The sequence below is a fragment of the Monodelphis domestica genome, chromosome 2 (assembly GCF_027887165.1).
Source record: "Monodelphis domestica isolate mMonDom1 chromosome 2, mMonDom1.pri, whole genome shotgun sequence".
Lineage (NCBI taxonomy): Eukaryota > Metazoa > Chordata > Mammalia > Didelphimorphia > Didelphidae > Monodelphis > Monodelphis domestica.
The window spans coordinates 515,831,443-515,848,130 of NC_077228.1; the positions used below are offsets into that span (position 1 = coordinate 515,831,443).

Consider the following 16,688-nt stretch of genomic DNA (forward strand, 5'->3'; position numbering starts at 1 on the left):
GAGGAATTGCTCTCAGGCTTGGCATAACCTTATTTCTTTTTATTTACCCATCAACTCTCTGGAGGGAGTAAGGACTGCAAATTTAGTCTCACTCATATCCACTCATGCTATTAATTCCCCTTCAATTACATATTGCAATTTCATTTCATTGGTACCTCTATTAATCTTTAGAGTTGCTTCCAATCACAAAATTGCTCTGGACAGCACCTCCCCCCCATTGTCTTGTTGTTTTTGAGCATTTGTGTGCTGAGGTCTCTTATTGTTTGGGAATTTTCCATAAGCTTAAACTGTGGCTCTTCTTTGCTTACCAGTCCCGGCACAAATCAATTTCTGTTTAACTTAGCTCACTGAAAAACTTTGGGAGATTTAATTTATCTTATAGCTATTCTGGACTTATTGTCACCCTAGGGAGAAATAATTCCTTCTGTACTATTCCTTTAGGGCTACTTTCCCAATTCGCACTCTCATTGGCAGACAATTTCCCCAGAAACCGACTACTTTTGTGCCACTCAGGTTGTTGTAGTAACCTTGAGAAACTGTGTTTTTAATAGTATATTGTTCATGAGCCCCACCAGGGTGTTTTCCATTTCAATTGTTCTGTAAATGGCATTAACTTAAAAAAAACAAAAGGCTTTAACTTAGGTCATATAGTAAGAAAAAAATTATATGAAACATCCCTCTAAAATTGTGGTCTTTATTCTATCATAAGAACTCACAGGTCTATGAGAAAGGGGGGCTCTAAATGTAGAAACATAGATGGCCAAAGGATAATTCCATATTTCTTGATTACCTGGAATCCTTTTACAAATACATATAGAAGAAGCATACTAGATAGAATGCCAGGACTGGAGTTGGGAGGACCTGTGTTGAAATCTGCCCTCAGATACTTCCTAGCTGTGTGATCCTGGGCAAGTCACTTAATCCCAGTTGCCTAGCTCTTGCCACTCTCTGTCTTATACATGATACAGAAGGTAAGTATTTTGAAGAAAAAGAATACATAGCAGCATTCCTCTTTGATGCTTGCAAGGGTCATTATCTAGAAAGCTTTTTCCTTCCTTGGCTGACTGTCTTTATCTATCCATTCATGCATGTAGTTGTCCAGTTGGATGCATTATCTTCTACAGGTCTATGATGACACATTGAGAGAGAGAGAGAGACAGACAGACAGACAAAGAGATAGAGACAGAGAGACAGAGACAGAGACAGACAGAGAGAGAGAGGGACAGAGACAGGGAGAGAGACAGAGGGACAGAGAGAGAGAGAAACAGAGACAGAGAGAGACAGAAACAGACAGAGACAGAGATAGAGAGACAGAGAGACAGAGACAGAGAGAGACACACACAGAGACAGAGAGACAGAAACAGAGACTGAGAGAGAGAGACACACACAGAGAGAGACACACACAGAGACAGAGAGACAGAGACAGAGAGAGGGACAGAGAGAGACAGAGACAGACAGACAAAGACAGAGAGAGACAGACAGAGAGACAGATAGACAGAGGCAGACAGAGAGAGACAGAGACAGAGAGACAGAAAGAGAGACAGAGAGAGACAGACAGAGAGAGAGACAGAGAGAGAGAGAGAGAAACACTCTCTGTGGGTTTACACTCTAGCTCCTTCCCCACCTCCCCAACATTGCTGGCCTCCATTACAGATGAAAGGGTTTACCTCCTCAAATTACTGTTGAGCCTGGAGCCTTCTGCCACATGACTATCTTCTGAAATTCCTCAGAATTTAGTTTCCTCTTGCCCTTATACTTAAAGCTTTGTAATTACCTTAATTGGGGAGTTGATTGAACCCCAATCTTAAGCTTATGTGATCCATTATCAACATTTCTGTCCTGGATAACTCACTGGAGTGGCATCTCAATTGTATTCTAACTCTTGGCTCTAGGAGAGCCGAGTCTGATTCTCACTCAATTTCAGAAGCAAGTAGAAAGGATCGGAGATTCATTCATCTAGAAGGGACCTCCAAGGTCATCCAATCCGATCTCCTCGTTTTTGTAGATGAGGAAACTAAAGGAGGGAGCAGGGATGTAGCACTGTGATACTTCTTAGCAGGGCAAGGAACTAGTACAGTTAAGCTGCACAAGTCAGAAGGCAACATCCGGTATTAGTAACTTTAAGTAGAAAGCCACCTTTCTCCCACACTGGGACTTCCCACAGCCAACAAATATGGGAATAAAGAAGCAAGATTTTTTTAGTGCTTGGGAAACTGGCACTCTGTGTAGACTTGTACGAGGTAATAGTGCATTGGTTATCAGTTAAAGGACAGAACTCATTGCAGAGTAGAACATAGATGTTTTTGGATATGTTTCCTCTGTGTCCCTGGGTAGCTTTCTCTGCTTGTGATCATTGCCTGAAAGGTCTTGTGTTCCAGGCCATGACTCCCACCTTCCTAAAGCCTTAACAACAGAGTACACCAAAGGGAACTTACTTTGATGATTGAAGCCTACATCTTTGACTTTTGAACTTCTCTCTTATTCCAGAAACAAGGGTAGTGATTATTAATTTGTTTGATTTAACAAATACTTATTAAGCATCAACTGGGTACAAAGCACTAGACTAAGTGGTAGAGGGACAATGTCAAAAATAACATGAGCAATTCCTTCCCTCAAAGAGTTTATATGTCCCTGGGCAAGGTGGGGTAGGTAGAGTGAGGTATAGAAATACAAAATATACACAAAGTAAAATCAAGTTTATTCAAGAAGAGAGAAAACACTAATAATGGAAAGTTTAGCTCAAGAGATGTCACCTGAGCAAAGCCTTTAAGGAACTGAAGGATACCAAGAGGCAGAGATGAGGAGGGAAGGCCTTCTAGACATGAGAGAGAGCCAGCATGAAGTAACTGAGATAGGAAATGGAAGAAAAGTCAGTTCAAGGAACAGGAACTGTGTGAAGGAGAGTGACATGAGATCAATCTGGAAAGGAACATGGGAACCAGATTACTCAAGGAGCGAATGAATCAGATTATAGAGGGCATGAAGAGCTGGTATTTTATTGGAGGGAGTACATGAGGAAGGCTGTGGTACAATGCAAAGTGAGATGAGTTTGGGCTTCCTGGCTTTGCTACTATGACCTTGGATAAGCCATTAAGTTCTTCTGGATCTCAGTTTACCCATCAGTAAAATGAGGCAGTTGGTGACCTCTGAGATTCCTCCCATCCCCTAGATCTATGACCTAAGAATTTTGTTCCAGTGAAATTATGTGCCATGGAAAGATGATTTAGTGACTTTGTAGATGAGGAATCAGAGTGGGGAGAGGCTGGAAATAGGGGTCCAATTAGGAGACTTATCAATAGCTTAGCCCAAGTGGGGTCTGAGGTTATAGCTATGTAAATGTATAGAAGTGTAAAAATGGTGAGAGATTCTATGGAAGAAGAATGCACATGATCATGGCTTTGCAAATATTGTGTTTTGTAGAAAAATTCAATGTGAATTTTCTAAGCACCTGATATGGACAAAGATGTCGGGATACAAAGATGAAGAATGACACTCTGCCCTCAAAGAACTTACTTTTTATTAGGGGAGAGGAGGCAGGAAGACATTGGATTGACCCTTTGTCGCCAAGCTGACAATCCTCCACCCCCATTTCTCCTTTTCCTCTTGCTTCAGGGAACCAATTCTCTTTTCTGTCATCAGTCCCCATCCTCTCATTTAGACAAGGAAGGAGCTGAGGGCGAGTCAGTCTCACTTGTGGATTGATGGATTGATTATACTTTAAGGAGTCTCATGTGAAGGAAACATTAGGATAGTCAAGTTTTTGTCTTCTAAGCCTTTTATTTCTGATTAGGGAATGAAGGGCTTCCCCTTCTTGTTAAAGAAATTGTCTTGGGGTGTGTGGGGGAGTTGGAGACAGATGCTAGGCTTGCTTGGCTGGACTTGGAAGTGAAGAACACTTGGTCTCTTTACAGTGATTTGGGAGCCAGGTTCCGAAGGGTTGGTCCATGTCCTCCCCTGCTTGTTATCCTTATCCTCCATTCTCTGAACACTCAGAGAAGGATGCCAGAGGTTTAATCCAAGAGCTTGGTGAGGGTAGAGAAACCTCTATCTCATCACTGCTTCCTTTTAAAATGTTTATATTTTCATTTGTAAATATTAATTATATACATTTTTATTTTGAAATTTTTATTTATTTAATTTTAAATTAAATTGTAAAATGTTTTATTGATAGTCTTTAAGAACCACCCTTCCTTTAATCCCTCCCTAATCCCTTTTACTCCTTCTTCAGTTGTGATAACATGAAAGAAAGTAAATGGACCTGCTGGCCATGACCCATAGATTTCCCACTCTACACTTGCGGTCCACAGCTCTCTGCTGAGAGACAGGATGGAGGCATGTTTCAGGACGTCACGATTGCATTGATCAGAGTCATGAATCTCCCCCTTGTTGCTTTCCATTATGTTACTGTGGCCACTGCATTGTTGACTTTTTCTGGTAGCATCAACTGTTTCCTAGGCCAGGTCTGCCTTCTAATAGACCTCTTCCTTCCAGACCTTCTCTTGCCTCCATTGCCTGAGGACAATTTGGAACCTCTGGATACAGTGTAGTTCAGGAGACCTGGGTTCAAATCCCACCTCCGACCCTTGACTAAGCGGTGTAACCTTGGACAGGACTCTTCAATCTTTAGTCACTTCCATTGTGAAATGGGAAATCAATCCACAAGCATTTTTTATGCACCTACTATGTGCCAGCCACTGACGTGCTAGGCACTGGATAATATTCTAAAAATATTAATACTTCTAATGCTTGTATTGCCTAGTTCACAAGGATGTTATAAGCTGAAAGTAGTATACAGTTGTGAGTTGAGTTGTTATATTATTCCTCAACCTTTTCTAACCTTCATCATGTCTCAAGAGCCTCCAGATCTATTTTCATGCTCTTTGGTAACAGTTGATAACTTCAATTTAATGTTTAACTAACTGAATCCCTTCCTGCCACTCCCCACCAAAACCCTACAATTCTTTTACACTCCTCATCTAATGCATCTTATTCATATAGACTGGAAGAGCTGCAAACCACATTTCTTGGAACTATTTTATGGGGTAGGTAGTGAAAGTAATAGCATACCCATTTTACAGACGAGGAAGCTAAAAGTTCAGCAGTTCGCATATAGTCACATAACTAGTAAATGTATAATGTGGGGAAGGGACCCAAATCCTGGTCTTCTGACTCCTGCAGCCCTCAATTTACTCATCTGTAAAGTGAGAGGGTTGGACTATATGGGCCTGAGGTCCCTTCTGGCTTCAAATCTATGAACCTCAGATTCTGCCATTTTTTACCTCATGCTACTTAATCAATCTGGGACTCAGTTTCTTCATTTGTCAAATGTCAAATTGTTCAAATGTTAAATGACTTCAGGAGTCAATTCTAATTCCAGGTTCATGTCTCCAGCCTTCCACCGTGCTCCCTCTCACATCTCCCCATGCTTCCTATGTGAATCTATGGTTATAAGACAATCACTGAGCATTTATTAAACACCTACTATGCTCCAGATGGGACAGTGGATAGAATGCTGGGCCAGAAACCAGGAAGACTCTTCCTCCTGAGTTCAAGTCCATCCTCAGATACTTCCGAGCTGTGTGACCACAGGCAAACCACTTCACCCTGTTTGCCTCAGTTTCCTCATCTGTCAAACAAACTGGAGAAGGAAATGGCGAACCACTCCAGTGTCTCTGTCAAGAAAATCACAAACGGGGTCACAAAGAGTCAGGCCTGAAATGACTGAACAACAACAATGTGCTCGGGATACAAAATGAAGCTTCTGACATAGAAATATGTTTTTGGAAAGGTTCCCCTTTCGCTAGTAGCATTCTTAGCATATACAACTAAAGCTCAGTCTCTGACAGATATAAACACCTCATGAAGAATAAGCAGAAGGTTTGCTCTTAGGTCTAGGGAGGTGGCATCTATTCACCGGAGATGCTAATGATTGCTGCCTTTTAATGGTGCTAATTTAGTGATAACTTCTGGTTGATTCTCCTAAGCCTGGCCATTAGCCAACTCATATTGGCTTTTGCTGGGGTCTGAACTTAAGCTCTAACATTTGCAGAGAACCCACTTTTTGTTGCTTCACTAAATGACTATCCCGCATGCCTGCGGTTTCTTAGCATGCAGGAGTTTCCTGGAATATCTCCATTCTTGGAGAGCTCTGCAGAGCACTGGGTGCCTGCTGTTCAGGGAGCAGTCATGATTGGATCTGTGAGGAAGCCATGCTTCAGCCTCCAGCCCAGTGAATCTGTGGATAATTTGTAAGTAGGAAAAGTAACCGGGGAAATGAAAAATAAATCTCCCACGTTAGAAAACAGCCATCATTTCTATCCAAGACTTTGTCAGCTCTGAAACATTACTGAGAATCCAAGGAGGAGGACAGAAATGGATCCAAATGGGAGCTTAACCTTTGATTCTGGGTGACTCTATTTGCAGAAAATAAATTATTTCTTACAAGACATGTGACATGCTGTCTATAGCAGCTGTCCCTTTTCACGCTGTACACAATGAGTCCAATGGGTGCATTTTGCCATTTCTATAGCTCTTTCTATATGCCATGAAATGAGATGATATCTTAAAAAACATTTAGGATAGAGCCTGGCACACAGTAGATGATTAATAAAAACTTATTCCCCTCTTTTCCTTCCCCTAAAATCAGTCAAATCATCAATAAGCATTTGAAAGGCAACTATCTTGTGCCAGGTATTATGTTAACTTCTACCCTACAAAGACAAGAGTGAAACAGTGCTTGGCCTCAAGGAACTTGTTTTCTATCAGTTAGTCAGTCAGCAAGCATTTATATAGCACTGACTGTCAGGAACCATTCTAGTGTGAGTATTACTTGTTTTTTTTTTTATTTTTCATGTATTGTGTTATTCCTATATAATGGTCCTGGGTTAGACAGAATTCCTGTGTCAGGATTCTGGATCAGAGTCTCTAATGGATCTGATTTTTTCCATTCCCTTTGTTCTTCAGAACTCCAAGGAATGCTATCCTTGAAAGAAAACCTGGCTAATAGGTAAAGGAGACAATGATTTTCCTCTTGACTATGTGACCACCATCACCTATGGTGGTTGGGAAGGGCCTGAGAGTTTGATTGACAACCTCATAATTAACTATTTACTCATTAGAGATATCTTGAGATGTTTAAGGAAGGAGCTGCATAATGAGTTCCCCAAACTGTATTTAGGGATCTGATTAAGAGACCTTTGGGGTCTTTGGTCATTGAGGGGGCCACTGTCCTATCAATCTATTGGTGACATGCTAATTAATAAGTGGATATTCTTATCACCACACCATTATCTCAAATATTTTAATCATTACACTAGAGAGTGGAGATACAAACATGAAAGTGAATCAGTCCCTGCCCTCAAAGAGTTTATATTCAATCAATCCAAGCATTTATTAGTGCCATTAATAATATTATTTCATGCTATTAATATCATTAATAAATATTTATTATTGACAGTACAGATAAGTTGTGCTATTGATAATATTAATGCATGATATTAATAATATAATATTATCATGTATAATATTAGAAGCATCAATTTGTAATTAAAGAGATACAAAGATAAAAGTTCTTCCCCTTAAAGAGTTCATATTCTAATAGAAATGAATAAAATCTACAAGGTAATAGGATTGTCACATGCTCTGTGATAACCTGAGCCCAAGTTATAGAGGCATAACTATTATTGGGCACTAATAGGGAATGGAGCTCAGCCATATTAAGTTTGCTAGATGGTGCAGTGGATAGTGCACCAGGGCTGGAAGGAAAAAGACTCATCTTTCAGATTTCAAATCTGGCCTCAGACAGGTACTGTGTGACCCTGAGCAAGACACTTAACCCTCTTTGCCTCAGTTTCTTCAACTGTAAATTGAGATGGCAAAGGAAATGGCAAACCACTCCAGTATCTTTGCCAAGAAAATGGGGTCACAAAGAGTTCGATGTGACTGAATGGACTGAACAACAATAACATATTAGATCTGCACCCATCAGTATTACTCACATTTTCTCCTAGATAAACTCTTGGTATCCCCACTCCGAGTATTGTAAATCTCAATCACAGACCCAAAAAAGACACCTAGAGGAGCATAGATATCCCATGAATCTGCCCGGCTGTCCTGGAGGCAGTCAGGGCCAGACACAACAATGAGAGAGGTGGGATGAAACCCAGATGTTCTGATTCTCGGTCCAGGTTTCTACCTCTCAGTCTCTCACCTGGTGTCTTCTATTTTGATCGAGCCCTGGAAGGGACCTTAAAAACCAGCTAATTCAGTCTCCTTATTTTACCAGTGTGAATTTTAAAATTACTCCACCCTAATTAGACATACTTTAGGGGAAGATAACGTTGTAAACTCTGGATTGAACAATGAAGGTACTTAACTCATACCTTATAGTGAAGCTAGAACTTCACTAGTTCTAGTGAAGAAGGTGAGAACTAAAGAATGGGCAGTCGTGGAGAAAAGCATCTACTGTGATTGGTAAATGTGAAAATTTAGGGGAGGTGACATAAGAGAAAATTTCTTTAAAAGGAGACTAGAAAGGTCAGTTGAGGTAAATAAATTAGGAATTGAGTTCAGTTGAGGACTGAAACTCAGGCTGGAGTATCTCCCTCAGACAGCTTCCTGGAGATGGTCTTGTGGTGAGTGATAAGACTGACTCCCTTTCCCTTGGGTTCAGGGAGGCCACTTTGGCCAAGGCCTTTAACTACTTCCTGGCTCAGCCTGAGCCAGAGCAGTTTAAATTAACTCTCTCTCTCTTTCCTTAATTCCTTCTCTCTATATTAATTAAATCACCATGATTTCCCGGTAACTTGGGTATTTTATTATTTGGGAATTTTCCCTGGTGACCAAATTAATTAAATTTTAAGTAACAATGCTAAAATTATCCTTACACCAGTGAGGAATCGAACACTCAGGAAGATTCACTTGAACAGTGTCACATAGATATTAAGTATCAGGTGGGATTTGAGCTGAGGACCTCCGTCTCAGTAGCTGGTCCTCTTTTCATTTCTATCTCTGGTTAGGAAGCCTCTGACTTATGTCTTTGGGGTGGATTCCTTTTCACTAATGAAGCAATTGGTATGCAGCTAAAGCCTGACTCTCCTGATCCACACATCTCAGGAAGAATAAGCAGGAGATTTGCTCTTAGGTCTAGGGAAGTGTCAGCCATTCACAGAAGGCGCTAATGATTGCGGGCTTTTAACGGTGCTAATTTAGTGATAACTTCTGGTGGTTGCTTCTCCTAAGCCTAGACATTGCCCAAGTAATGTTGACATTCGCTGTAATGTGAAATTCAGCTGTAACACACACATTGTTTTGCTGGTGGTGGTAATTTCACAGATTGAATCTGGGTGGTAAAACCTGCAATTTCTTAGCCCACTGGAGTCTCAGCCAGAGCTACCCTTACCTGACTTTCCTTTCTCTATTCTCTTGCCTGCTTCCTGTTTGTTTACTTATCTATCTATCTATCTATCTATCTATCTATCTATCTATCTATCTATCTATCTATCTATCTCATTTATTTGTTTATTTATTCATTCATTCGTTTGTTTGTTTATTTATTTATTTAAACCCTTATCTTCTATTATAGTATCAGAAGACAGAAGAGCAGCAAGGGCTAGGCAAGGGAGGTTAAGTGACTTGCCCAGGATCACACAACTAGAAAGGGTCTGAGGCCACATTTGAACCCAGATTTGGCACTCCATCCATTGTGCTATCTAGCTGCTCCTTCACTGTTTATTCAGACTAGAAACATAGCTCTGGATGGGAAAGGAAGGGAACTTTAAAGCCCACTAATCTAACCCCCTAATTTTCCAGATGAGTAAATGAAGGCCTAGGATAGTTAAATGACTTGCCCCAAATCATACAGGCAGTATATGTTAGAGACCAGATTTGAATCCTTCATTCCAAAATCTTTTCTTTTCCCATTGTGACACCCCATCCCTGAAGCCAGTACAAAGCTAATTTACATATTAGAAGGGTTCCTGGGTGCCAGAACTGGGGGCCCCAGGGGTTTCTAAGTCCAAATTTGCTGATTTTAAAGATGAGGGAAATGAAGCCTAGAAGGGGTCATGCCTTGCCTCCAGTTACACAGCTCCTCAGTATCTGAAGGAGGATTTGAATTTAGGACTTCCTGACTGCTAATCCATTGTGCCCCTCAGAGCTTCTATCTCCACACCCAATATTCTTTCCACAGAGGCAGGGACTGACCCTGAAGCTTCCCTGCAGTGAGGGGCCTCAGCTGGGTTCTTCTGCCACTGTAGCTACTGGCAATCTTGGTGAGGCAGATTTTCAATGCTGCTGAAGAATAATAATTTTATAAAAAATGCTAAACACTACCCAATCCAAAGGACTGAAATAAATCTGAAAAAAAAGGGTGCCTTTTAGCTTGAGGGAGGAAAGAAATTAATCCCCTAGTGAGAAAGCCAGCAGCCTTTGGAGTGGTTGCTGCAAACATTCTGCAGGCCTTACTTGCAGAGAGCCTGGGGAAACTTTGTCTGGTGACCATGTCTGCACTTTGTGGAGGCAAGCTTTCGCCAGAGGCAGTTGAGTCCCGTCTGCTCTGACTTCCCTGCCTGTTTTTATGGGCATATTTCTTACACACTGTACTACTATAAGAAAGTAAAACCAGGCAGACGTCATGTGTTGTTCCCAGACTGAAGGCCTCATTTCTCTGTAACTAGTCTTGGGTTTTCCTGTGCTCTCCTTCCCCAGGCAGGATTAAATCTCCAAGAGGCCTCTTTAATGGATTTAAGGTTCGTTTTTTCTCTTACATTCCCCTACACCCACTTGGATTTAAAAGGGAAATGGGTTTAGTGAACACAGTCTGCTTTTCCCCAAAGCTTGAGAAGGTTTCTACAAGGGGGGCAGAAATAGAAGAGAACACAAATCTCAGTCAAGTTCTGGTGTGCAATAGTTCCCAGAGTACAGTGTCAGCTCTTTGATGGCCCTAGAGTTGCTCATATTTAGGATCTTAGGTGTAGAGATTTAGAGGGCAGAATGGATGTTAGAAGTCACCTTGTTCATTTTACAGATGTCATAGAGACCCACAGACGGGAGGCCCCAGGACTTACACACACACACACACACACACACACACACACACACACACACACACACACACAGACGGCTTAACAAATGCTTGTTGACTTGCCAGAGTGACTTGCCCTAGGTCACATAGCAAATTAGAGACAGGGCAGTGGCTAGAACTCAGAGCCCAGTTGTCTCTACTATACCACTTTTCTTTCCCATTCAGTTGTCCTCATGTCTATCATCAATGAATATTCATTGAGGGGGCAGCTGGGTGGCTCAGTGGATTGAGAGGCAGGTGTGGAGAGATGAGAGGTTATGGGTTCAAATCTAGCCTTAGATACTTCCTATATGGGTGACCCTGGGCAAATCACTTAACCCCCATTGCCTAGGCCTTACCACTCTTCCTTCAGACAGAAGAGTGGTAAGGCCTAGGCAGGGTTGTTTTTTTTTTTAAAGAATATTCATTGACCTGAACTATATAATTATAATTATAATGAACTATATAATTATAATTACCAAGCATGCCTTGTAGAAGAATTGAGAATATGTGCCTCCTTTCTCTCTTTGGGGAGCTAGGGTATTATGGTATGGAAAATAGGGAATATTGTCAGACATGATTGGATTTATCAAAGTGATTTTTCCTCTCCTCTTTAATCTTTGTTTTAAGGGATGGGTCAACATGTAGGGAAGTAGGGGGCAGCTGAGTGGCTCAGTGAATTGAGAGCCAGGCCTAGAGATGGGAAGTCCTAGGTTTAAATCTGGCCTTTAGGTTCAAATCTGGCCTCAGACACTTCCCAGCTGTGTGACCCTGGGCGAGTCACTTGACCCCCATTGCCTAGCTCTTACTACTCTTCTGCCTTGGAGCCAATACATAGTATTGACTCCAAGGCAAGGTAAGGGTTTAAAAAACATGTAGGGAAGTAAGAAGAGATGAACAGAGAAAATGAAAATGCCATAAAAAATAAAGATATCAAGTAAGAAACTTACTATTAAATGCCTACTGTATGCCAGGCACTGTGCTAAGTCCTGGGGGTTCTTTAAAAAAAAAACCCTTATCTTCTCTCTTAGAATCAATACTGTGTATTGGTTCTAAAGCAGAACAACAGTAAGGGCTAGGCAATTGGGGTTAAGTGACTTGCTCAGGGTCACTCAGCTAGGAAATGTCTGAGGCCAGATTTGAATCCAGTAACTCCTGTCTCTGGGCCTGTCTCTCCATCCACCCAGCCACCAGCTGCCCCCACAGTCCTGGGGGTTCTAAGACAAAAAGTGAATAATCCCTGCCTCCAAGATCCTACAGTCTGTGAAGGAGACAGTAAATACTTGAGAGAGGTGTATGCAAATAGAGACAAAATAGAGAAAAGACAATTTTGTGAAGGAACTAAGTGGGCTTAAGATTAGAAAAAGCTTCATAAAGAAAGTAACAACTGTGCTATGTCTTGACAATTGATGGAAGGGAGGAAGAAGTGCATTCTGGTTATTGTGGGCAGCCAGAGTAGAAACGAGAGAGGAGATCGTGAGGGTCAAGGTCATTGCCTAGACTGTAAACTGTGTAAAGAGGACTACTAAGGTGTAATAAGGCTGGAAAGTTAATTGGGCACAGATTGTAATGAGCTTTGGATGCCAAACAAAGGAGTTTGTATTTGAGTCTAGAGGAGGCATAGCATCCCTGGAGTTTAATGAGAAGGGGAGTGGCTGGTGAGACATGCACTTCAGGAACTGTGAGAAGAGCGAATTGGACTGTGGGGAGACTTGGAGCAGGCAGGGTTGGGAGGCAGAGAGAAAGATGGAATGATAAACAGAATGAATGATCAGAGAATAGAATTCCAGAGTCTGTGAAAATGGGAGTGAAATCTTCATGGGTGATGGCAAGGTTATGTCTGAGCATCTCTGTGGTGGAAGAAAGGCTTATAGATCACTGATAACCTTTTTTGGTTATGAATCTGATGATTCTCAAGCTGCCTCTGCCCTTTTTGTGAATAAGGAACGGTCCCGGAAAGTATGTGCTTGGTGTAAATAAAAGAACACATTATTTTTCTACACCTGTCTTAGACACTTTAGCTTTATCCATTTTGCATATTTGGGTACTTCTGTAAATCTGAGATAAGATAGAAAGGGTGCTAAGTTTAAATCTGTCCTCAGACACTTCCCAGCTGTGTGACCCTGGGCAAGTCACTTAACTTCCATTGTCTAACCCTCACCTCTCTTCTGCCTTAGAACCAATACATAGTATGATTCTAAGATGGAAGGTAAGGGTTTAAAAAGAAAACAAATACAAAGGTAGAAGGTAAGGGTTTAAATGAAATGGTTTATAGATAGGAAATATAATGCCACATAGAGAGAAAAGCAAGCCAATCTCTTCTTTTTCCCCATTTAAAAACTTTTAAAAAATTTAAAATATTTTTCTATGGTCACAAGATTCATGATTCCCTCCCCCCAGCTTTTTCCTCCCCCCTCTGGAAGCTGACAAGCAGTTCCACTGACGCCCATCTCTTCTTAACTCTGCAGCCATTATCAATCAGTGCTCCCATTGATCTGAAACGTCTGTGACAATCTATTTTATTCATCATCTCTATGACATTCCAAACCAAAACACTTCTCCCTAGTCATCCTTCCTCTAGAGAGTTTGGTTTCCCCATTAAACCCTGAGCTCCATGAAGGCAGAGATGATCTCAATGTTGTATTTGCTTCCCCAGTGCTTTGCACAGGAGTAAACAAATAATAACTCAATTAGTCTATTCAATCCATTCATTCATTCATTCATTCATTCATTCATTCATTCATTTATTCATTCATTCATTCATTCCACTAGACGCCGACCACGTATTTAGTCAGAGCTAAGAAAATCTAACCCTTGGCCTGACTCTTCCAGGCCATGGGATTTCCTAGTGGGTTGGTGCAGGGGGAGAGCTCCAAGGATCTGGACTGCCCTCCTGATGCAAGGTGGAGGTAGCCGATTCTGAGTTTGTTGGAGCAACAGAAATAGGGCTGGTGGTAGCAGTGCTGGTGATGGTGGTGGTAGTAGTGGTGGGCCATCTATCAGGTTAAACAGGCTTTGTTTATGCGAGAGTCAAGTCCACAGTGAGGCTGAGGAAAGTCACTGAAGAAGCCTTTGAACGAATAAAGAGTCTTTCTCCTTTTTATGACACTCTTATTGATCTGAGGGCTGTTTATAGCGTTAACACAACTGTAAATTAAGGCGATGGAGCCAGAGCCGCAGCAGGAGACTGAAGCTTCTACAGTGTTTAAAGGCCTTTCACCACAACTGCTCTTGTGCCAGGGAGTTGAAAATTGAGGCCTTTTTTTCAGGTGTGGCCCATCTTCTTTTCCTCGAAGAGGTCAGTCCTAAAAGACAGTTGTTTTCCTAAGGCTGGCACATAGCTTACTTCCTTGTGTGACTGTGGCAGGACTAACCCCGGCAATCTCAGATTTCATGTGGGCTGTTAGTCCTTGAACCCATGTCTGTCTCAACTACATTCCATAGACCAGGAGTTCTTGACCTTTTCTGTGTCCTGGACATCTTTGGCAGACTGGTGAAACCTATCGACATCTTCTCAAAATCATATTTTTAAATTCATACAATAAAATGCCTAATAAATTATATTAAAATAAAGATGCAAGTTTTTTCCTGTCCAAATTCATGGTCTCCTAAAAAAATCTATCCATAGACTTCTTGGGGGTCCCTGGATCTTAGGTTAAAAATCTCTGCTCTACTCAATGGATACAGGACTTGACCTGGAGTCAGGATGACCTGAGTTCAAATTTGACCTCCGATAGTTACTAGCTATGAGACCCTAGACAAGTCACTTGACCTCTGTTTGCCTTAATCCCCTGGAGAAGGACATGGCAAACCATTCCAGTATCTTTACCAGGAAAATCCCATTGACAATATGGTTCATGGGGTCACAAAGAGTCATACATGACTGAGTGACTGACCAACAAATAGAGGGCCAAGGTCACAGGGTAAGGCAGAGATCTTTTCCTATTTATCTCAAGAATCTTCATATTTTCTTGACCTTTTACTATTTCTCTCAAGAAGATTCATTGTTCCCATTGGCTCAACACAGCCAAGGATTGCAGTCAGATACTGACTTTCTTCAACAAAGGTCTGGAAAGGTCTTTTATAATCTGAAAGCCTCTCCTTTTATATTGTAAAATTTGCCCCAGTTCAATCAATGCATTGACAGAGAATTTCCTAAGCACCTACTACATGCTGGGCCCTGGGGATGCTCATATCCTTGCCCTCAAGAAGCTTACCTTCTACTGGGGAAAGACAATAGAGTCAGGTAAATAAATACAGGATTCATAGAAAAAATGCACAGGGAAGGGTATGGATGACTGGGAGAATCGGGAAAAGCCTCTCATAGGACATAGCTCTTGAGATAAACTTTGAAGAGACAGGAAGATTCCAAGAGGGAGACTATTCCTAGCATAGGGCTCTTACCCCATCCCTTAATAGTTGGGTTTAAACTCTTGTTCTTTTATTTTTGTTGTTGTTTAGTCATTTTCAGTCATATCTGACTCTTCATGACCCCATTTGGGGTTTTCTTGGCAGAGATATTGGAGTGATTTGTCATTTTCTTTTCCAGCTCATTTTATAGATCAGGAAACTGAGGCAAACAAGGTTAGGTGACTTGCCAAGGGTCATATAGCTCCTAAGTGTCTGAGCCCAGATTTGAACTCCAGAAGATGAGTTTTCCTGATTCTATCCACTCTATCCACTGAGCTGCCTAGCTGCCCCCTTGTTCCTTTAGGTCATCCCATAATTTTTCTGGGACAGAATTGCCTGGGAAATAATCAGAGGAAGTAAATAAGAGATTGTAATCTACTTGAGGTCAGGAACAATTTTGTTGTAGAGGGTAGGTGCTTAATAAATGTTTGTTAATTGACTAATTATCTTTGGAGCTGGCCGTGAGACCTGAATGTAGACATTCAAGGATTGAGAGTTGGGCAATCTCTAATCCGTCTACTCTTGGAGACTCTCCTGTGGTCCAGATTGCCCAGGATTGGATGGGAGGAGAGAATGGAATGTCAGAGGACTCTAATTCAGTTCGATGTATGCTACCCAGCTAGATTCTCCTAGTGATTCCTTTCAGAAAAGCTTACAACATAAAAAATACAGCCCTGCTCCCTTTCTCCCCACTATATGCCATAGTCTTAGTGGCTACCCACAGCTGCACTTTCAAATCTTCGTTGCCTCAGAGGTCTTTCTTATGTCTAACTCTAAGCCAATTTGCTCTTTGTTTTCGCGTGTATCTATGCAGTAATGAAGGGTGTTGTTAGAAGACAACATCTGATGCCAAGCCAATTAAAAGCCTTTTCCCATTTGACCCTTTTCCTCCCAATTCAACAAACACTTATTAAATATCTGCATTTGGGGACACAGAGATAAAAACCCAATCGTCTCTGTGACGAGGAGCCCACATTCCACTGGAACATCAGAGCTGGGCATCAGTCAGCTGCCATTTCTTATGGAATTACTAGGTGCTGGGCCCTTAGCTTTGGGGATACAAAGGCCAAAAAATGAGGTGCTCTCAAGGAGCTCAGTCTAGTGGGGAAAACGACATGCAAACACGATCTGTAAATTGCGTAGGAGCGTTAGAATGCAGAGGGTTGGGGGAAAGGAGCTTTAGAGCAAAGGATATCAGAGCTGGGAAGGACCACAG

At 41.6% G+C, this 16,688-nt stretch overlaps 1 protein-coding gene across 2 annotated transcripts in view; it reads left to right on the forward strand.

Moving 5' to 3' along the window:
• Window positions 1-16,688, forward strand: part of CALN1 (calneuron 1) — a 529,462-nt gene that overhangs the window by 250,759 nt on the left and 262,015 nt on the right. The window lies entirely within an intron of this gene.